Genomic DNA, 19,997 nt, shown 5'->3' on the forward strand with positions numbered 1-19,997 from the left:
CAGCCCCACTGATTACATAAGTCCAATTCGATGTGTCCAAGGCCCACAGTTGATTTCACTGCCATGCAGCAACATTCAACTCTGAAGCTTTGCTGACAAGCCTCTGAAGAAACTTGGCTTTGGTTTAAAATACCAGATGAATGCAAAATACCAAGCAAAAGGCTATGTTTCCAATGAGCAGCATGTGTAAGCCACAGTGACCAGTTTCATGATGGGGCTTTGAGGGCACCTGACCCCAGAGACCTAGTGGCGAGCACCTGGCTGGATAGTGCCCTTGGCCAGCTCCGGCAACTGCCCTGCCGGACAGCTATGCCTCAGGCAACAGAGAGGGGGCAGTTTTGACGACCTCAAACTCTTGATACACAAGTCGAGTGCACATTCACTTCATAAATGCTGTTTAAGTGCAAACATTTCTAAACCTTAACTCCCTTAACTTAAATGGCAGAGTAACCACATGGAGTATTTTCAACAGGATTACTGCTTTTGCCCTCAATAATTTAAGCACAAACTCTTCCCTCAGATATTATCCTAGAATATGAATAGCTTATTTATGGAAGAAAGATAAATAGATTCAGGTTATACATTTTTTAAAGATTTTAGGTCATTTCAACAATATGTGACTTTGGTTGAGTACAAAATCCCAATAAGTTCTCCAGATATGACAGCTGTTCTGGAAAGGAAGAAAGGGATACGGAAAGATTTCACGGGAGAAAGCAGAACCTGAGCTGGACCCCAGAGGAATTCCAGCATTTTAAAGGCAGCAGGAGATGGTAAGGCCATGGGGGCTTTACCAGCCAAGAAGCCACATGGTGTGACTTGGAGCTGGTGCAGAGGAGCATTGCCCCAACTTCACCTGGGAGGCGCAGGGTACCTGGGCAGGGAGTGGGGAGGGCTGGGCAAGCAGGCGAGCCAGGAGCTGGGACTCAGGGTGGCAAGGAGCCATGCAGAGAGGCAAATGAAGGTTTCCACCTGACAGGAAAAGGCAAGCTAGACTCTAGAGGAAAAGCATTCCAAAATCAGAGAGAAGAGGTAAAACTTCCACCTTGATCCAGGAGTAACCTGAAGAACAACGTAGCCTGAAACATTCATACGATGTAAATCCTGCTGTGCATTGTTGTTTTCCAAAACTCCATTGCTTTCCTTCCCAGAATCATCCTTTCCCCCAAACACATATACCCCAGCTTCTGAGACTTGAGATCCTGAGAGGTTGTTTCAATTTCTGATCCTTTACCATCCATCTCTAATTTCCCGCAAAGCTTGTCAGTGGTGCCTTGGAATTCTCTCCTTCCATCTTTGTGTTCACAAATAGTCACCTCTGTACCCACCTTTCTTATCTCACATTTGAATTAGGCACCAGCTGGGCCTACCCTCCCATGCCAACATACCCTTCAGAGCCCGGTACCATGCTGCACATACTAGGTGCCTTAAAATGGCCTGCTAGTTGGTACCTGGAAAAACAAGCCATCTCCTACACTACCTCATCTCAATTAAGGCGTGCAAACAAAATATTTACACAGTAAGAGCTAAACAATCTCCTGAAAATACTCCTACGCTGGAATACCATTCAGCAGTCAAAACATTAACCACAACATCACACACACAAATATGGATGAATTTAAACAGTATTCGGTGAAAAGGGGGCCAAAAGATAACCTACAATCTCTTTTTAATAAAAATAAAATAAGATTTGTAACACATACTTTTTGGGAATATATAAAGATCCATTATAAGATTCAAAAAGGAAAAAAGTAGGAAATGAGATCACTGAAAATGGTGGACTAGAAAACTCAAAGCTTCTATCCAGCCACAAAAATCAACTAATAACCTGGAAAAAAAATCTTTTGAATCAACTTTTGTAACACTCTGGAATCTAGTCAAGAATTTATAGGAAGCTTAATAAAGAAAGAGGCTGTCGCAATTACTGAGACTTATTGCTGTCACACTGCAGTCAGAGAATGCTTTACATTTTAAATTGCCCACCTCATTCCACACTCTCCAGACCAATGGTGTACATGAAAATAGTAGCTCATGTTCCCAATGCAGGTTGCTAGTGAAGAGCAAACAAAACAAACCTTATTCTCAAATAACTGAGGTTGTATTTGTTTGTTTGCTTGTTTACCAGTCTAGCAGCTCCCTGAAGGATGGTGTAAGGGATGGCTTTTGTTTTGCCAGACTCAGCATTCCCAGAGCTGGGGCAGGTTCCCAGTTGCCATTTGCGAAAAGCATTTCAAGGCATGGGGCACCCAGGTGGCTGAGTTAGTTAAGCATCTGATTCTTGGTTTTGGCTAAGGTCCTGATCTCAGGGTCGTGAGATCCAGCCCCATGACAAACCCCATGTTGGGCTCTGCACTCAGCATGGAGTCTGCTGAGCTTATTTCCCTCTCTATCTCCCTCTCCCTCTCCCCCTCCCAAGTCATGCTCTTTCTTTCTTTCTCTCTCTCTCTCCCTAAAATAAGCAAATAAAATATTTAAAAAAACATTTCAAGGCAAATGTGTTGGCCACAGCAGACTAAGGTAAAGGACAATACATGGGACAAGCAATAAAAAACCAAAAAGCCTGGAAAGAAAGAGGTTCGGAAAGAGATACATGGGGGAATATGAGATTTTTTTTAAAAGCTACCAAGTATACCAAGGAATTAAGAAGACCAAGCACATGACCAGGGCTGGACAGATGCTCAGGAAAGGCCTGAGAAGACGTATGGCTGAGTCTCAGGTTCCTGCAAACAAGAAGTGAAGGGAAAGGCAGAGTTATAGATGGCTCAGCTAAGCACGAAGAGTGCCATAACACAGAGGCATTCTGCAGAAACTAAAAGAGTGGGGGTTTTTTTCTTTTTCTTTTCTTGTCTGCAGGTGTTTAAGAAAACTTTGTCAAAATGCTAGCTAATTACTAAGTTAATGGAATTGGCCACACATTTCATTGGCCACACATGGAATATATAGAAAACAAAATAGCTCAGAAAAATATTAAATGATGACCCACAACAAATAGCAACAATAAATACCAAGGAAATGGGAAAATATGATTTCTAAGTTTTCCACATTAAAATATTCAAAGTGTCTTTTTTAAAACAAAAACCTACTAAGGCATGCAAAGAAACAGAAAAGGATAGGGACGCCTGGGTGGCTCGGGGGTTGAGCATCTGCCTTCGGCTCAGGGTGTGATCCCAGAGTCCAGGATAGAGTCCTGCATCTGGCTCCTGGCAGGGAGCCTGCTTCCCCTTCTGTCTGTGTCTCTGCCTCTCTCATGAATAAATAAAATCCTTAAAAAAAAAAAGCATAGTCCATTTGCAGAGGGAAAAAAAGAAACTCATATAAACAGTTCCTGAGGAAGCCCAAGCCTTTTTTTTTTTTTTTTTTTTTAGTGAAAAAGAAAAAAAAGACTTTAAGTCAACTGTCTTATACATCCCCAAAGATATAAAGGAAACCCTGGACAAAAAGCTAAAGGAAACCTGGAGGATGGATTCTTACCAAATAGAGAATATCTATAAAATGACAAAAATTATGAAAACGAACCAATTAGGAATTTTGGAGCTGCAAAGTATAACAGAAATGACAAATTCATTAGAGGAGTTCAACAGCAGATTCAGGCAGACAAAAGAATCACTGAATATGAAGACAGGCCAATGAAGATTACTTAGACTGAAGAGCAGAAATAGGAAAGAATAAAGAAAAAGGAACAGAGCCAAAGAGACATCTGGGATATCATCAAATGTAACAGCATGTGCATAATGATGATCCCAGATGGATAAGAGAGAAAAGAGCAGAAAGACTACTGGAGGAAATAGTACTTAAAAACTTTACAAATGTGATGAGACATCACTTTACTCATTCAAGGTGCTCAACAAACTCCAAGCAGAAAAAAATCAAAGAGATCCACAACAAAACACATTATAGTGAACCTGTCAAAAGACAACGAATCTTGCAGGCAGCAAGAGAGAAGCAACTTAACACATACAAGGAATCCTCTATAATATTAACAGTGATTGCTCTTCAGAAACTGTGGATGCTAGAAAGCAATGGGATGACAGATTTAAAGCACTGAAGGGGACCCTGTCAATCAAGAATTCTGTATCCAACAAAACTATCCCTCAAAAAATGAAGGAAAAGTTAAGACACACAGATAAATAAAACCTGAGGGAGTTTGTCACAGTAGACATGCCCCATGCAGACTGTTAAAGGAAAGCCTTCAGGCAGGAGAACACTAGGGGGTAACTCAAAGCCATACAAAGAAAGAATAATGGTACATGCATAGGTACATAGGTAAATATAAAACACAGTATTATTGTGGTTTTTAAAAATTTGTAATTCTTCTCTTTTTATTTAAAAGACAAATGTACGGGGATCCCTGGGTGGCGCAGTGGTTTAGCGCCTGCCTTTGGCCCAGGGCACGATCCTGAAGACCCAGGATCGAATCCCACGTCAGGCTCCCGGTGCATGGAGCCTGCTTCTCTCTCTGCCTATGTCTCTGCCTCTCTCTCTGTGACTATCATAAATAAAAAAATAAAATAAAATAAAATAAAAGACAAATGTACGAACCAATTATAAGTCTTTGTTAATGGGCACACTGTATATAATGTGTAATTTGGGACAATAACAACATGCTGGGGAGGCAGAACTATAAAGAAGCAGTGCTTTCATATACTACTGAGACTATGTTGGTTTTAATTCAAGCTTGATAGTTTTTAAGATGCTACTTATAATCCAAAGAGTAACCACTAAGGAAAAAACTAAAATATATACAGAAAAAGAAACAAGAAAAGAATAAAAATCATACAAGAGGAAAAAAGGTCAATCACAAGAAAGGCAGTAATGGAGAATTAGAGGAACAAAAAAATACAACATATAGAAAATGAACAGCAAAATGGCAGAAGTCCTTTCCCATCCACAATTATTTTAAATTCAAATGGATTAAACTCTCCCAATTAAAAGGTGGAATGGATTAAAAATTAAACAAACTCCAACTAAATACTCTTACAGGAGACTCACTTTAGAACCAAACCTACAAATAATTTGAAAGTGAAAGGATGGAAAAAGATATTCCAATTAAATAGTAACCAGACCCAGGGTGGCTACCCCTAATATCAGACAAAATAGAATTTAAATTATTATAAGATAGAAATAAAGGCTTTACCTGTTAATTAAAAAATCAATTAGTTGAGAAGATATAACCATTTTAAACACACCTAACAACAAAGTTCCAAAATATATGAAGTTAAAACTCACAGAACTGAAGGTAGAAATAGCTGGAGATTTCAATATCCTGTTTCCAATAACAGATAGTACAAATATATAGAAGATCAATAAGGAAACAGAGGACTTGAACAACACTAATAATCAATTAGACTTGTCTGATATATATAGAAAACTCCACCAAACAACAGAATATACATTCTTCTCAAGCGCACATGGAACATTCTCCAGGGTAGACCATATGACAAACTCTCAATAAATTTGAAAAGATTGATAGCATACAAAGTATCTTCTTTGACCATAATGGAATGAAGCTAGAAATCAGTAACAGAAGAAAACCTAGAAAATTTACAATATAAAAAACTTAACCTCCACAATCTTGGACAAAAATGGATCAAAAAGAAATCACAAATAAAATTAGAAAATACGCTGATGTGAAGAAAAATTAAGACCCAACACATCAAGACTTATGGCATGCGGCAAAAGCAGTGCTCAGAGGGAAATTTACAACTGTAAATGCTTATACTTAAAAAAAAAAAAAGATCCTAAATCAATAACTCAGTTTTATACCTAAATAACTGAGACCAAAAAAGAACATGTTAACTCTGTTTTATACCTAAATAACAGAAAAAGGACATGTTAAACCCAAAGCTAGCAGAGGAAGAAAATAATCAAGACTAGAACAGAGATAAACGAAATAGAGAATAGAAAGACAAGAAGATCAACAAAATGAAGACTTGGTTCTTGGGAAAAAAGTCAACAAAACTGATAAACATTTAGCTCAATGGACCAAAAGATACCAAAGAAAGAAGACTTCATTAAAATCAGAAATAGAGGTGATGACATTACTACAGACCTTACAGAAATAAAAGGGATTATAAGAGAATACTATGAACAACTGCATACCAATTAGATAACCTACATGGAATGAACAAATTTCTAGAAGCACACACAATATGAATGACTCAAAATCAATAGAGAATCTAAAAGGAACTATAACAGGTCAAGAGACTGAATCAGCAATCAAAACCTTCCAACAAAAATCTCAGGACCAGATGACTTCATTGATGAATTCCCCTAAGTATTTAATTAAAGAAGAATTAACACTAGTCCTTTTCAAACTCTTCCAAAAGATGAAAGAGGAGGCAATACTTCCTAATTCATTCTATTAGGACATCTATAATTATAACGATACCAAAGTCAGACAAAGATAACAGAAGAAAATGATAGACCCATATCTCTTATGGATATAGATGAAATAATCCTCCACAAAATGATAGCAAATAAACTTCAGCAATGAATTAAAAGGATTACGCATCATGACCGAAGAGGATTTATCCCATGGATGCAAGGATGGTTCAAATCTGAAAATCAATGTAATACTCTATAAATGATTGGATAAAGGAGGGGAGGGACAAACGACTTACTTGATACAGAAAAAGCATTTGAAAAATACAATTCTCTTGTATGATAAAAATACTCAACAAAATTGGACTAGAAGGACACTTGCCCAACACGATAAAGGGCATTTATGAAAAACACACAGCTAACATCATACTCAATGGTAACTATGTGAAAGCTTTTCTACTAAGACCAGGAACAAGTCAAGGATGCCTATTTTCACCACTTTTCTTCAACACTATAGCATATGTTCTAGCCAGAGCAAATCAGCAAGAAAAAGAATAAAAGACACTGAAATTGAAAAGGAAGAAGTAAAGCTATTTATTTGCAGATAACATGATCCTGTACATAAAAAATCTTAAGGAATCCACAGGAAATAAACTATTAGAGCTTATAAACTAATTCAGCAAAGTTTCAGGGTATATATACAGTCAATACGCAAAAATAAGTTGATTTCTTTTTTTTTTTTTTAATAAGTTGATTTCTATACACTACCAATGAACAATTTGAGAAGGAAATTAAAATTCCATTTACAATAGCATCAGAAAGAATAAAATACTTAGGAAACTTAACTATGGAGGTTCAAGACTTATACACTAGAAACTACAAAACATTGCTGAAATGAAGAAAACCAAAGTTATTGAAAAGACATCTCAAAAAAAACAAAACAAAAACAAAAAAAAAACATCTCATATTCATGGATTGTTAGGAAATATTAAAATGACATACTGCAGAAAGTAATCTGCAGATTCAATGCAATCTCTATGAAAATTTCAGCAGCCTCTTCTTCAAAAATGTAAGTTTATCCTAAAATTAATATGGAATTACAAAGGAACTCAAATAACCAGAAAAATCTTGAAAAGGGAAAATAAAGTTGGAGGACTCATATTTTCCAACTTCAAAACATACTAGAAAGCTATAGCCTGGGATCCCTGGGTGGCGCAGCAGTTTCGCGCCTGTCTTTGGCCCGGGGCACGATCCTGGAGACCCGGGATCGAATCCCACATCGGGCTCCCGATGCATGGAGCCTGCTCCTCCCTCTGCCTGTGTCTCTGCCTCTCTCTCTCTCTGTGTGACTATCATAAATAAATAAAAAATTAAAAAGAAAAAAGAAAGCTATAGCCTGTCTGGTTTTGGCTCAGGGCGTGATACCAGAGTTCCAGGATCTAGTCCCGCATCAGGCTCCCCTGCTTCTCCCTCTGCCTGTGTCTCTGCCTCTCTCTGTGTGTCTCATGAATAAATAAATAAAATCTTGAAAAAAATAAAAAAATCTATAGTCATCAAAATAGTATCTGATACTGGCAAAATGTTTCCCAAAGGGGAAAACAATAGAATATTCCAAACCTCTGCATTTTCTAGGGCTGGTTTCTAATATAGAAACAAAAGAAAAATGTTTTGTGTTAAATGGTGCTATAAACTTCTAACTATAATGTTCAATTGTATTAAATAGGCTTCGTTAAAAAAAAAAAAACATTTAGGGACACCTGAGTGGCTCGGTTGGTTGAACATCTGACTCTTGATTTTGGTTCAGGTCATGATCTCAGGGTCATGAGATTGAGCCCCATGATGGCCTGAGCACTCAGCAGGGAGTCTGCTTAGGATTCTCTCTCCCTCTTTTCCTCCTCCCCTCTTTCTCTCTCTAAAATAAATAAATCAATCTTTAAAAAAAATAAAAAATTAACATTTACTAGGTTTTATTCTGGTGTAATTTATGGTAACTGTGGGGAAAATTTGAAAAAGAGAGGAAAAAATACTATGATCCTCCTATTCATAGATAATTATCATGGTGTATTTTCTTTCAAAGGAAATATATCCACACATTTATGTAGGTATAGTGCCTGTATGTATTATTGAGATACAGGTTTTAAAGTTAATTAGACTTGCAGGGTCGCAGTTGCAGATGGGATGGAATAAGCACAGCATACTCCACCCTGCCTCTGGCATTGAGTGCAGCCATCAAACCTGGCCAGCATGCATGGAGTAGCTACTTGAGGACTCTGAAAAATAGGCAAAGAGGAGAAGCCCAAAATTCACAGTACCATTGGCAAGGCTGTGAGGTTCCCATTTTTTTTAATCCCATATCCTGGACCCAAAGGTGTGCAAAACCAAAGAGAAAGCTCTGCGGGCACTCAGGCACACAGATAAAGCTCCAGGAGGGGCCCTCTTTCTCTGACTGCAGAGCACTTTTTTCTGAGAAAGTGGAGGGAAATCCTCTGTCTTTTCTTTTCTTCTGTTCTCTTGAGCTCCAGCTCCCAGATAATTCAGTGGTGATAAAGTTGGCCATGGGAGCCTGCAAGCACCCAAAGTTCTGAGGGAGGGGGATCTCTGCCTCTGGTTGGAGGAGCTGTGATTCTCAAGAAAGTGGGAAATGATCCCCATTGCTGTGCCTCCCGCCGCCTGGCCCCAGATGCAGGCACAGTCATGCAAGGTGCACAGCAGAGTCCATACCTGAAACCCACCTGCCTGGACAAAGGACCGAAAAGCGGAGTCCCAGCATGGAAAACAACTGGAAAGACCACAGACAGAGCTCAGGAAAAAGACCCCGGGACGCTGTCGGATGTTAATCACAGGGGAAACTGGGTGCAGGGTATACAGAAACTCTGTACAATCTTTGTAATAATTCTGTAAATGTAAAACCACTCTAATTTTTTTCTTTAAAAAAAAACAATGAAATATTTGCCTTGCCCCATTCATGCCTGTATTCATTCATGTCACTCCCTGAACTGTTTACTGAGCACCTGCTATGTCCCAGGCACTGCTCTAGTCTCCGGAAATACTAAGAGCACAGAAAACCCGCTATGATTCTTGCCATCAGGGAGCGTATAGCACAGAGGAAAATGTAACAAACAACAGTGAGAGGTTGTTAAGCCATAGAAGGAAGAGGTTGGCACTTGCAAAGTTAAAAATGATCTTCCTGAGTCTTCATTATGGAAGAAAAATCTGTGAGAAGTGAAAGGCCTGAGCTGAAGACTGTACAATCTGGCAGATTTGATGACCAAGGAGCAGGATCTCCAAAGAGGGGCATAAGGCTTGGCTCTGGAGCCAAATAAGGCTGATTTCGTAGTAGGAGGCCCAGCCTCTTGGCTGGAGCAGAACAACTGCCCCGAGTCTTGGTTGAGGCTTTGCGCCGGCTCCCCGTGAGGCAGACCTGCTGGGGGACAAGGGGTGTTTGGGAAGCATCATGCCCTGCTGGGTGCTGTCTCGGCGGTGGCCACACAGGTAGGGCAGGGGCACCCTAGTCATACAGGGGTCCACACATGCACCCACTCCCCCACCCTCACATTCCACTCATTCATTCCCTAGAGTAAACACCTACTGCATGCCAGGAACACAGTAGGCCCTCCACAGTAATAACAAGAACAAATGTCCCACGTGACGCCGGCAGAGAATGTTCCAGGCAACAGGAAGGACATTTACTGAAGCCCATAAGCTCGGGAGAGCAGGAAATCTTCATGACATTTCAAGTGGTTAGTGAGGCCAGAATATGGACAATTAAGAGGGAAGACGGGAGGTGGTAGGTGGCCAAGGCCAGGTGGCACATTGCTCTGTGGGTCCTACAAGGACAATCTGACGTTTTCCTGATGGCGGGGGGAAGCCAGGGAAGATTCTCAAGCAAAGTGTGTGGCGATGGGGCGTGTAATGGATGTGTAGGCTTTTTACCAAAACTGTTTTTGCTAGCTGCTGCTGCTGTCGTGTGGGGAGCGGACGAGGTCGAGCCACCCTGGCATCGGGGACCGGGTGGCATAGTCCAAAGCGGAGGCGGGACCTGATACCATGCTGGCTGTAGGAAGCCGGGTGGTGGGAGGACTCCAGGCTGTTATCCAAGTTTCTGGCCCCGGGGGAGTGGGCGAGATGCCAGGGCAGAGTCATGATGACATGGTGTGTTCCCAGGATGTCTTAGGCACTGCTAGCAGGTGAATGGGTGCTGGTGCCCTCTGGAGAACTGGGTGCTCTCAGCGCCCTGCACTAATCCCCCACCCTCCAAATACTACTACTGCCTTTTATGTGCATTCCCCAGGCCTCTTCCAAGTAAACGTCTTGCTCAACAGGTCAGGATGTATTTAATGAGCATCCAGAAAGTTGAAAGTAGGCATTGTTTATAAACATAAACATACGAAAAGAGTCCCAGACCCTGATAAATGCAGCAATTTCTGAGGATTTCTATGAATATGGGATTCTATATTAAATATACATATTCTGAAGGCTGTCATCACTAAATAAACAGCACTCATTTTAAACATAAGCAAACACGCTAATCAAGGTAAATATCCAACCGAAGTAAAAATGGAGCCAACGTGGGTGTGTTTAAAACTAGCCAGTAGTGTCAGAGGACAAAGCAAGAAGTTGGGTGGGATGGAAGGGCAGCATGTGATTGGTTAGTTTGTCTCTGAACATAGACTTACCTTGAGGGGCGGGGGTGGCGGGGAAGGCAGGGGTGGATTACACAAGCCCAACTGTCTTTAGATGGAAATCACCAACTGTGGATACTTCCACGGAATCCTCTACTTGGTTAATAATAGCTTTGCTGTAGAATGACTTTGAGTATTTTTAAAGTAGAAAAATATTGAGTCAAATAACCTAGGCCAACTCACGGCCAGCAATGTGAATGGGAGCCGTATCATACGTATTTTTTCCTAATTCAAGATAATAAAAAGTAATAACCAACAAATTGTGGTTACTTATTGCTGCCAGCTACTCTAATGCTTCCTGCTGCCCGAGCTTAGAAAAAGAGTCTCTCTTTGCTTCATTTGCAGAAAGCCTGCTACTGAATGCTCCAGAACTATTCCCAAAGGGTCCTTGGATGATGCAGCAAACACATCCCTAACTCCACTCCTCAGTGTGGCTTTGAAGCCATAAGGATCACGAGCACTGCAGCTCTGTGTCCAGTGAATCAATCATCAGATGCCATAAAGGAGAAGGTGACACTGCTCGCTTTCTGCCTGGGCTCAGAATCCACAGCATGAGCCGAAGGCACTGCCGGCCACACTGTGTCCACCACCCACCCACCCTCCCACCCACGCAGCCCTCCACCACCTTCCTCAGAACTGCTGTGCAGCTGCTCTGCCCTCCGAGTGGCTAACCACTTCTCCTTTCCTCTCCCGTACATCCTCCACCACACACTCCGAAGTACCAGCTAGGCCCTTGACATTCAGTGTGGTTCCCAAACTAGCAGCCTCAGCATCCCCTGCCCACTTGTTAGCAAATGCAGAATCTGGGGTTCCGCCCTTGATTTAGGAATTAGAATTTATACTTTTACAAAATTCTCGAGTAATTTATAAGAAATTAAAACTGGGGGGTGGGGGGGAAGCACTACCCAGGAAAAAGGGGCAGAGCATGTGAACTTCTCGTCTGGTTGCCCACCACCCCCGCCCTGGGGCTGTCTGAAGGTACCAGCTCTTCAGGCTCTCAGAAGGTGTTATGGCCAAGTCCAAAGCCTCCAGCACCAGCCCACCTGCACAGCTATTCCCCTAGCATATCCAATTCCACTAGTTTCATGGTTTAGCAAAAATGGCTGAGGCTACTTTACCCTAAAATACGAATAACTAATGATACCTACAGAACACAGTGGTACTGAGAACAATTTTAAAGCCAGAAAAATCTGGGTTTGCCTATCAGTTCTCTCAACTGATCAGCTGTGAGAACCTCAGAAGCTTAAATAACTCCCTAAACATCTATTTTGGCTTCTGTAAAGTGGAAATAATATCTACCTTATGGAGGGATTAGACATAGTGCTAAGTATTTTTTTGCATACCATGCGTGGCACACAACGAATGAGCCATCACATGGCAGTTAACTGAATTTCAAAATAGTGTTGATGCAAATAAATATTTAATTGATATTGCTCTAGCCAGGGGGAGCCCAGGGAGATATTTTGAAGTGAGTCAGCCTTTCTTACGACTCATAAAATCGCATCTGCCCACCATCATCAGCCTCGCTGTGCTGAAAGTCACTCGCTGCACACCTCCCACCTGGTAACGTCTCCTGTGCTAATTAATTAGACTTTGGAGTCTTCTGACCAAAAAGCTCTTCTTCCTATCTCCTTGAAGAAAGTGTTTAATCATTAAATTAAAAGGCCAAACACATTAGCTGGAGGAGAAGTATGTTGTGATATTTAGGTTGCAATCGGTTCGTTCTTAGCACTTTAAATATCATGTCTGCATTATCACCAAGTACAAGTAATGAAAACTAGAATTGTTTTTATTATTCAATACAAATGGTAAAATCATGCTTTACCTTATTTTTCGGTTGCCAGTTTGATTACTAACTATACTTGAGAGAAATTAATTTGAAAACTCTTTTTGAAAATAATTTTTAAAGATGATTCTTTCAATCAGTCTGGAATGAGTAATGTTTCATTAATTTCTTAGGATTTTTTTTTTTTTTGGATTTTTTTTTTTTAAGCACAAAAAATAAGCGGGAAAAGAGTGGTTCATTTAACTGAAAGAAAAACATAACATTTTGGCCCAACAATAAACACCATAAACCAAGTTAAAAGACAACCCACCACCTGAGAGATTTCCCAACACATATAACCAACAAAGAAAGTCAATAAGAAAAAGACAAACAAATCAATAGCGAATGGAAGCAAATAATATGAACACACAATTCCCAGAAGAGCGAGCCCATTGTCTCATAAACACGGAAAAGCTTGCAACCTCACTAATAATCAGGGCGACCACGAGCTGACCGTCAAGGAGCTACCATATTAGGCAGCTGTGATGGCCAGACACGTTCAAGGTGACGTTACCAGTGACTGGAAAGTAAATGGCACAAGGGGAGCCCCCCTGCCCCGCCAGTAGGAGCATGCAGGCAACTCACGTGGCCACTTCGGAAAGCCACCCGGCATTGTCTGGGAGCTGGGGAGGGGACACTGGGAAGAGCACAGGCTGGCCTCGGCTGCCCAAGCATGTGTCGTCTAGCGTGTGATTGTTGGGCAGCAGCACTGCCAGGGAGCTCGGGGTGCATTTGAAGAAGCTTCCAGCAGATTCCGATGCATGCTCCTGTTCCAGAACCACCGCCCTGGAGAAACTCTCACCCATCGGCTCTCACCTGTTTCAATGGGACACCATGGCCAGAGCACTGGGGACATGGTTCTCGATACATTCTCTGGGGAGGTGGCCTGACATTTCTGGGCTTTACTAGGACAGAATTTACCCTTGACAGTCAAGGGGCGGTACGCAGACCCTCCGAAATTTCCTCAGATGCACACATTTGCCCAGCGAGATGTGTACAGGATGCCCGTATAAAAAAATAAAGCATTTAAAACAGTGTAAACAGTTGCCAGTAAGTGAGTAGGTGCAACAGTATATTATACAGCAGTTGAAATACGTGAGATACACATGGATCGGCAGGGATAAATCTTGAAAATATAATGCTGAGTGAGAAAAAGCAAGTTGCAGAATGACTGCATTTAACATCATGATGCCATTTAACATGAAGTTAAAATCTCACCCAAAATCTACGCTATTTTTGGATAAATACATAAACTTTTGTCTGAAAATATCAGGGGTGTATAGCTGGAAAGTACATCTGCTGATCTTATGATAATGGTTATCTGTGGGCAAAAGAAATGAGAGGGTGGGATGGGGTGGAGGAGGACAAACCACATCAACTCTAAGTAAGATTTTATTTTAAAAAACCTGTCAAATAGAATAAATAATAAATAACATATGTTAAATCTGAGTTGGAGTAAAAGATATTGCTTGTATTATTCTGTGTGCTCTTGTGCATATTTAAATTATTTCATAATACTAATTTTAAGGCTCATTATACTTGTGAATACTAGAAAACCTTATTTCTGCACAAAAAAAAAAAGAAATCTTTTAAAGCTTCAAGAGGTAGGGCTCTTAAAAACTGAATCTTTGTGACATCTAGTGGTAGCAGAAAGTTACAATTTAGTACACAATTAGAAACAAACTTGATTCAGCATATGGCTAATATCGGAATTCTTGGTTTAGTGAAACTTTCACAAAATGTTAAAAGCTTGTGGTTTTGTTTGATTTGTACTCTCAGTGGTCCATCCTTGACTATTTTTTTTTAAATTTCCTAGGAAGTTAAAAAAAATAAAAAGAAAAGAAAAAGAAGGTCCCTTTCTTAAGAAATTAAAATGTTAGGATCCCAGGGTGGCTCAGCGGTTTAGCACCTGCCTTCGGCCCGGGGCGTGATCCTGGAGTTCTGGGATCAAGTCCCTTATCAGGTCCCTGAAGGGAACCTGCTTCTCCCTCTGCCTGTGTCTCTGCCTCCCTCTTTCTGTGTCTCTCATGAATAAATAAATAAAATCTTTAAAAAAATAGATACCTAATAAATGTTTGTAGAATGATTTTCCATGGCCACAAACCAGGCTCAGGCCTTCATTACCCTAGGCCTAGTCTATGATGATAGCATCCTAGGCCCTTAAGGAGGACATATGTTGTGATGAGCACTGGGTGTTATATGTTGGCAAATCGAATTAAAAAAAATTAGCATCCTAAGTCTAAAGCATCTTAAACACCATCACTTAAAACAATTTAAGACATTGCTTTGTGACAGATGCCACTCCCCCCTCCCACCCCCTCCCCCCCCACCCTGTTCCCAGCAAAGCTCTTCCTTCCAGATCTCATTTCCATTCCCATACGCTTGGGAATACACTTAGCTTGGGATTTAATGTGCTTCACGACCCGGTCCAAACTGGCTTCCCTGAACTTCCCTCTCTCTAGATCCCTGCTCAGACCTACTCTTCTTCAAGTTTCCTGCAGGCATTCCTGTCTTCATTGCTCTGCTCACATTTTTCCTCCTGCCCACCCACCATCAATTCTATATCTTTGCTCTTTTGTGGGTATGTTTCATTCTGAGTCTTTCACATCTGTGAAGCTCTAAGTGACTTCTGTGTAAGAAGTTAATACAACAGCCTACCAAACTGGTCGTTTGGAGCTTACATCCTTATTTACCCTCTTGCCTATACCCTGGGCTCACCATCTGGAAGAGCGATTCTCAAAGGCACTGCCCTCTTCTCATATTGGGTTGTGCTCTCAGAAACTAGCTAAGTCCTCAGATGGGAAGCTAGGTCAAACAGATTTGTCGAAATGGGGAGAACTAGGTAAAGGGTGCATGGTCATTAATTGCAACTGGGATAAATCCTTATAATCTTTAATCTGGAGGTAGCTGGCACATGATTCTGAATAATGTTATATAAGTTGATCTTTTATATTTTGACAAGTTAGTGGATACCAGTGACACCTGCAAAGTGACTAAGAAACCTATTACCTATGGCTTTGGAACATGACAGAAAAAAGAGCAAGTATCAGGCTCCATATATTGGGCTTGAAGTATGACAACCACAGAAGAGTCAAGGATGACTCCCACATTATAGATTGGGCACCTGGACAATAATGAAGCTACCTTTCATACTAAATAACTGAGGAGGGGGAAAAGGCTTCTAAAAAAATTAAGTCGGGGCATCTGAGGAGGTCAGTCGGTAGAGCATCAACTCTTGATTTCGCCTCAGGTCATGATCTCACGGTCATGGGATCAAACCCCGCATCAGGTTCTGCACTGAGCATGGGGCCTGGTTGGGGGATTCTCTCTCTGCCCCTCCCTGTGCTCACACTCTCTCCGATAGATAGATAGATAGATAGATAGAGGATAGAATAAAGTCAACTCTATTCTAGACATGGTTATTTTCCAAAGCTCTTACTCTACCCAAATACCTTCAGCAGTTACGTCAGACAGCACTGGGCAACAAGGCCCACCCCAAGGCTCATTAATGAATAATTCTGAACAGCTACTTCCTGAAACTTCGTTTCCCCACACATTCAAACCCAGGCTAATCCCCCATGATCCCATGGACTCTCGGTAGAGCTTCTGGCATGAAGAAGTGCTGTCAGTCCCCTCCCCTTCCCACCCAGTAATAAGCCCCCTTCTGTCTTATTCCAGTCTCTATAGTAAGTAGGTGCCTAACCTGGACAATGGGCATTGACCTCGTTCCTAATTTATAGTCAAGCTCCTTGTTAGGGCCACAGCCCTTCCTTAACACTAACTTCTTGGCTGGGCCAAACTCTCACAGACTCATTTCCCATGAGTTATGGCCCCTGCTGTCTCCTCTCCTACCTTGAGCCTCCCGATCCCCCACCATTCCCTGGCTGGGAATCTGCTTTTTGAACAAGGTCACTCGACTTCTCACCTAGAGTGAAGTGGTGTCATTCAATGAACGGCGAGCAGGAGAGCCACACACTCCATTGCTGCTCACGCTTGACCCCAGACCCCCATGGTCCTGTGACAGTCTACCAATCCTCAGTTCTAAGGTGCCTCCATTGCCCACAGATGCTGCTGTCCCTCTGAGTTTGTTACAGGCCCCTGGAGAACAGGACTGAAGAACTCTGATGAAGATCGCCCTTACTGTCATAGCACCTGGCATGCGAGACAGCGAGACAGCATCAACAGCAGCAACTTCACTCTCTGAGTGCTTACTAAGTACGAGGCACTGCTGAGAAAGCTTTCAGTGAGTTAAGTCATGTCATCTGCAGAACAATCCTAAGAGGCAGGCACTATTAGGGGACTATATTTATGGTCCAGATGAGGGAACTGAGAGGTACAGTATGCACCCATCAAGTGCTTTGAATGAGTGAACTTGCAGTGGGCCCACAGAGTTGTCCAACAGTCATTTTGGGGTCCATTCCCCCAGCACATGTTTTAAATGCACCCTCACTCAAGTACCTGACCAACCTCTGCCCTTTGCTCCTTTACTGAAAGGATCCGAAGGAGAGAATGCAGACAGCGCACTGCTCCCCTACCCACATGTCCATCCTTTCTGCTTAAAATATCTTTTTCTCCATTTTCCCCCTCCTGGAAGAAAACACCATTTTGAAAGTGTTCTTCTCCCTCTTAGTTGTATCCCCCATCTCGTACTCCTGGACTCCTGCTCGGACCCTCCTGAGTCCCACCTCCACTCTCTACGTCTCGGCTTGCCAGCTTTCCTATTGCCAGAGCATAAGCAGAACCTCACTTCTCCCGTGGAGAGAATCCCTGTGCAACCCGGCCATACACCCTCAGGTCACTCTCTCTTCATCACCAAATTCCTTTAAAAGACAACATCAATCTCCTGCCCTTCCTTTACCAAAACCCACACCCTTAACCACACAACCTGAATTTCACCTCCACATCCATAATGGAAACTGGGAAGAGTCCCAAAAGCCATCTCGAGTCTCTTCCCACATGTCGCTTCCTGGTCTCAAGCCCAGACCTGGGAGGTTCGTGACCAAGCCCTCCCCGGTTCCTAGCCATCTCTCTTTGGTCCAGTTTCCTTCAGATTTCTGTGGGTTTTATGTGTTCTTATTTCTCCTTCAAAGTTTATTTTGAAATGCTCTCCTTTTCAAGTCATATTCTCCTCTAAATTCTTAGCTTCTATTTGTACTTCCAGTTAGTGCCTATAGTATGTGATTGCCAACTATACAAAAGCTCTGCAGGGCAGAGGTCAGGCCCTATGCTTGTTTCCCACAGTAAATAAAGTCCTGCAGGGCCAGGACTGGGGCAAGGCAGACAGGGTGCCTTGGTAGCAAAATTTTTAAGAGGCTCTCATCCTCAGGTTCCTGTCAACTGAAGAACCTGCGCTTCCATTTGGCACCCTAGGTGCCTCACTAGCCCCACCCTGGTAACCACATGTGACCCTTTGGTGTCGATTGAAAATAAATGAATCTATAAATCAGTGAATCAGTAAGATGATGACAGTGTAAGTACTTCGGGTGATGACTCCTTATCTTCGCTGTAAATGAAATTAGAGATAAGTGTCGAACGCAATCACAATCAGTGAGACAGGAAGGCAAGTCTGCCAGGGAGGTGCTAGGAATAAATAAAAACCCCAGGAAGACTCTCCCCTCTACTTCCACAAGATGCTGCTGTGTTGGAATATGGCACCTGGCATTATTTACTGCAGCCTCACTAGGATCAGCCTGAGGATGAACCCAAGGGCAAGTAGAAAGGCAGAGCCCAGAGGGAGGGAGCCCTGATTGATCACGTTTGTGGGCTGCCCATTCTCTGGACTTCTCATGGGAGACAATGGATCAGTATTGTCAGCTTCTTCCCAGCCAGGGCTTTCAGTCATGTATTTCAGCCAAAATAATGCTGATATGGTGTCATATCCCAGGAGAGAAGGGTGAAGCAGAAGAGGAAGCCAGGCAATTGCTGTCCCTTCTCTTTGTTATTCCAAGAGAACGAAGGTTGGGGGTAAACCTGGCCTCTGAGCTCTTGCTCCTGAAACTCTCAGGGATCAGAACTGGCCACAGCCCCACCATGCCTCTGTCCTCCACATGAGACGCCCAACAGGCAGGCTGTCCAGCGGACACAGACAACTATGGTCTTCCAGCTGCTTTGCTTCAAACTAGCCAAAAGGAATAGGATACTGAGCCTCAGCCTGGTGTCCAAAGTATCCTCTCTGATGTAGTTTTAGCATCTATAAAGTTATTTCCTTGATTCTCACTTGGCCCCTTCTGCCTGGTTCCAAACCAGGTAACAGATAGAAGTCATCAGATACCTCCAGAACCTCCCAAATTCTTCTCAGAAGGTAATCACATTACATTTCACCAAATGAGGCAAGTTTAGAAAGCAAAAAGGAACCACTATTTTTATGAGAAAAAGTCTGTGGCGTTTGAACTCTGGTTTCAGGCAGAGATGGACTAGAAGGCCAGGACTTACCCTCACATGTGAAACAGTGAAAAACCAGCACAAAACACATAAAACAATAAGCGTTAGGACCGTGAACATAAGGCAGCAAAGCACAGTGAGCTCTGAGAAACCGGACACAGGGTGCTCCCTACAGCTGCACCTGGGCACTGCCTCACGACTGTTTACAAGCTACATCGCAAGGAGGGAGAATATACGTGAAGCCCTTGAATAAGGAGGAGGAGCTGGGAGTCAAGAGATACCTCGGGAGGGTCCCCCTGAGTCTTCAGCTGAGTAATAAATGCCTGGGTATGAGGAAGAGATAAGCTAAGGTAAGAGTCTCTGGAATAATGAGAGGGCCTACCCATGGCTTGAAGAGAGAGGGGAATGATTTCTCTTGCTGCCAATCCTACCTCAATAAAGTGGTTTAAAAATACAATTTAAAAATGTATCTTTCCACAACCAAAACGAAAATTCTCATCATTTTCTCACTTGACACTGGGCAGTACACCCAGAGAGTGTTGCCTTGATGGTGGGGCAAATCTAGCAGCCCTAGACCCCACTCTCTTCTGGTCCCACCTAACAAAGCTTCTCAGAAGCAAGACTGGAAAGGATGCAACTATTTCCAAGCACCTAAATGACGTCCAGAAACAAAGCACAAACATATTTATAAGAATAAAAATATCCAACACGCAAGAAGATAGAATTCACATCTAACCAAAAATTACCAGGCCTAGAAAAATGTTGAGAAAAAAAGTTTCATCTCTTTTTTC

Source organism: Canis aureus, chromosome 4 (assembly GCF_053574225.1).
Source record: "Canis aureus isolate CA01 chromosome 4, VMU_Caureus_v.1.0, whole genome shotgun sequence".
NCBI classification, from domain to species: Eukaryota; Metazoa; Chordata; class Mammalia; order Carnivora; family Canidae; genus Canis; species Canis aureus.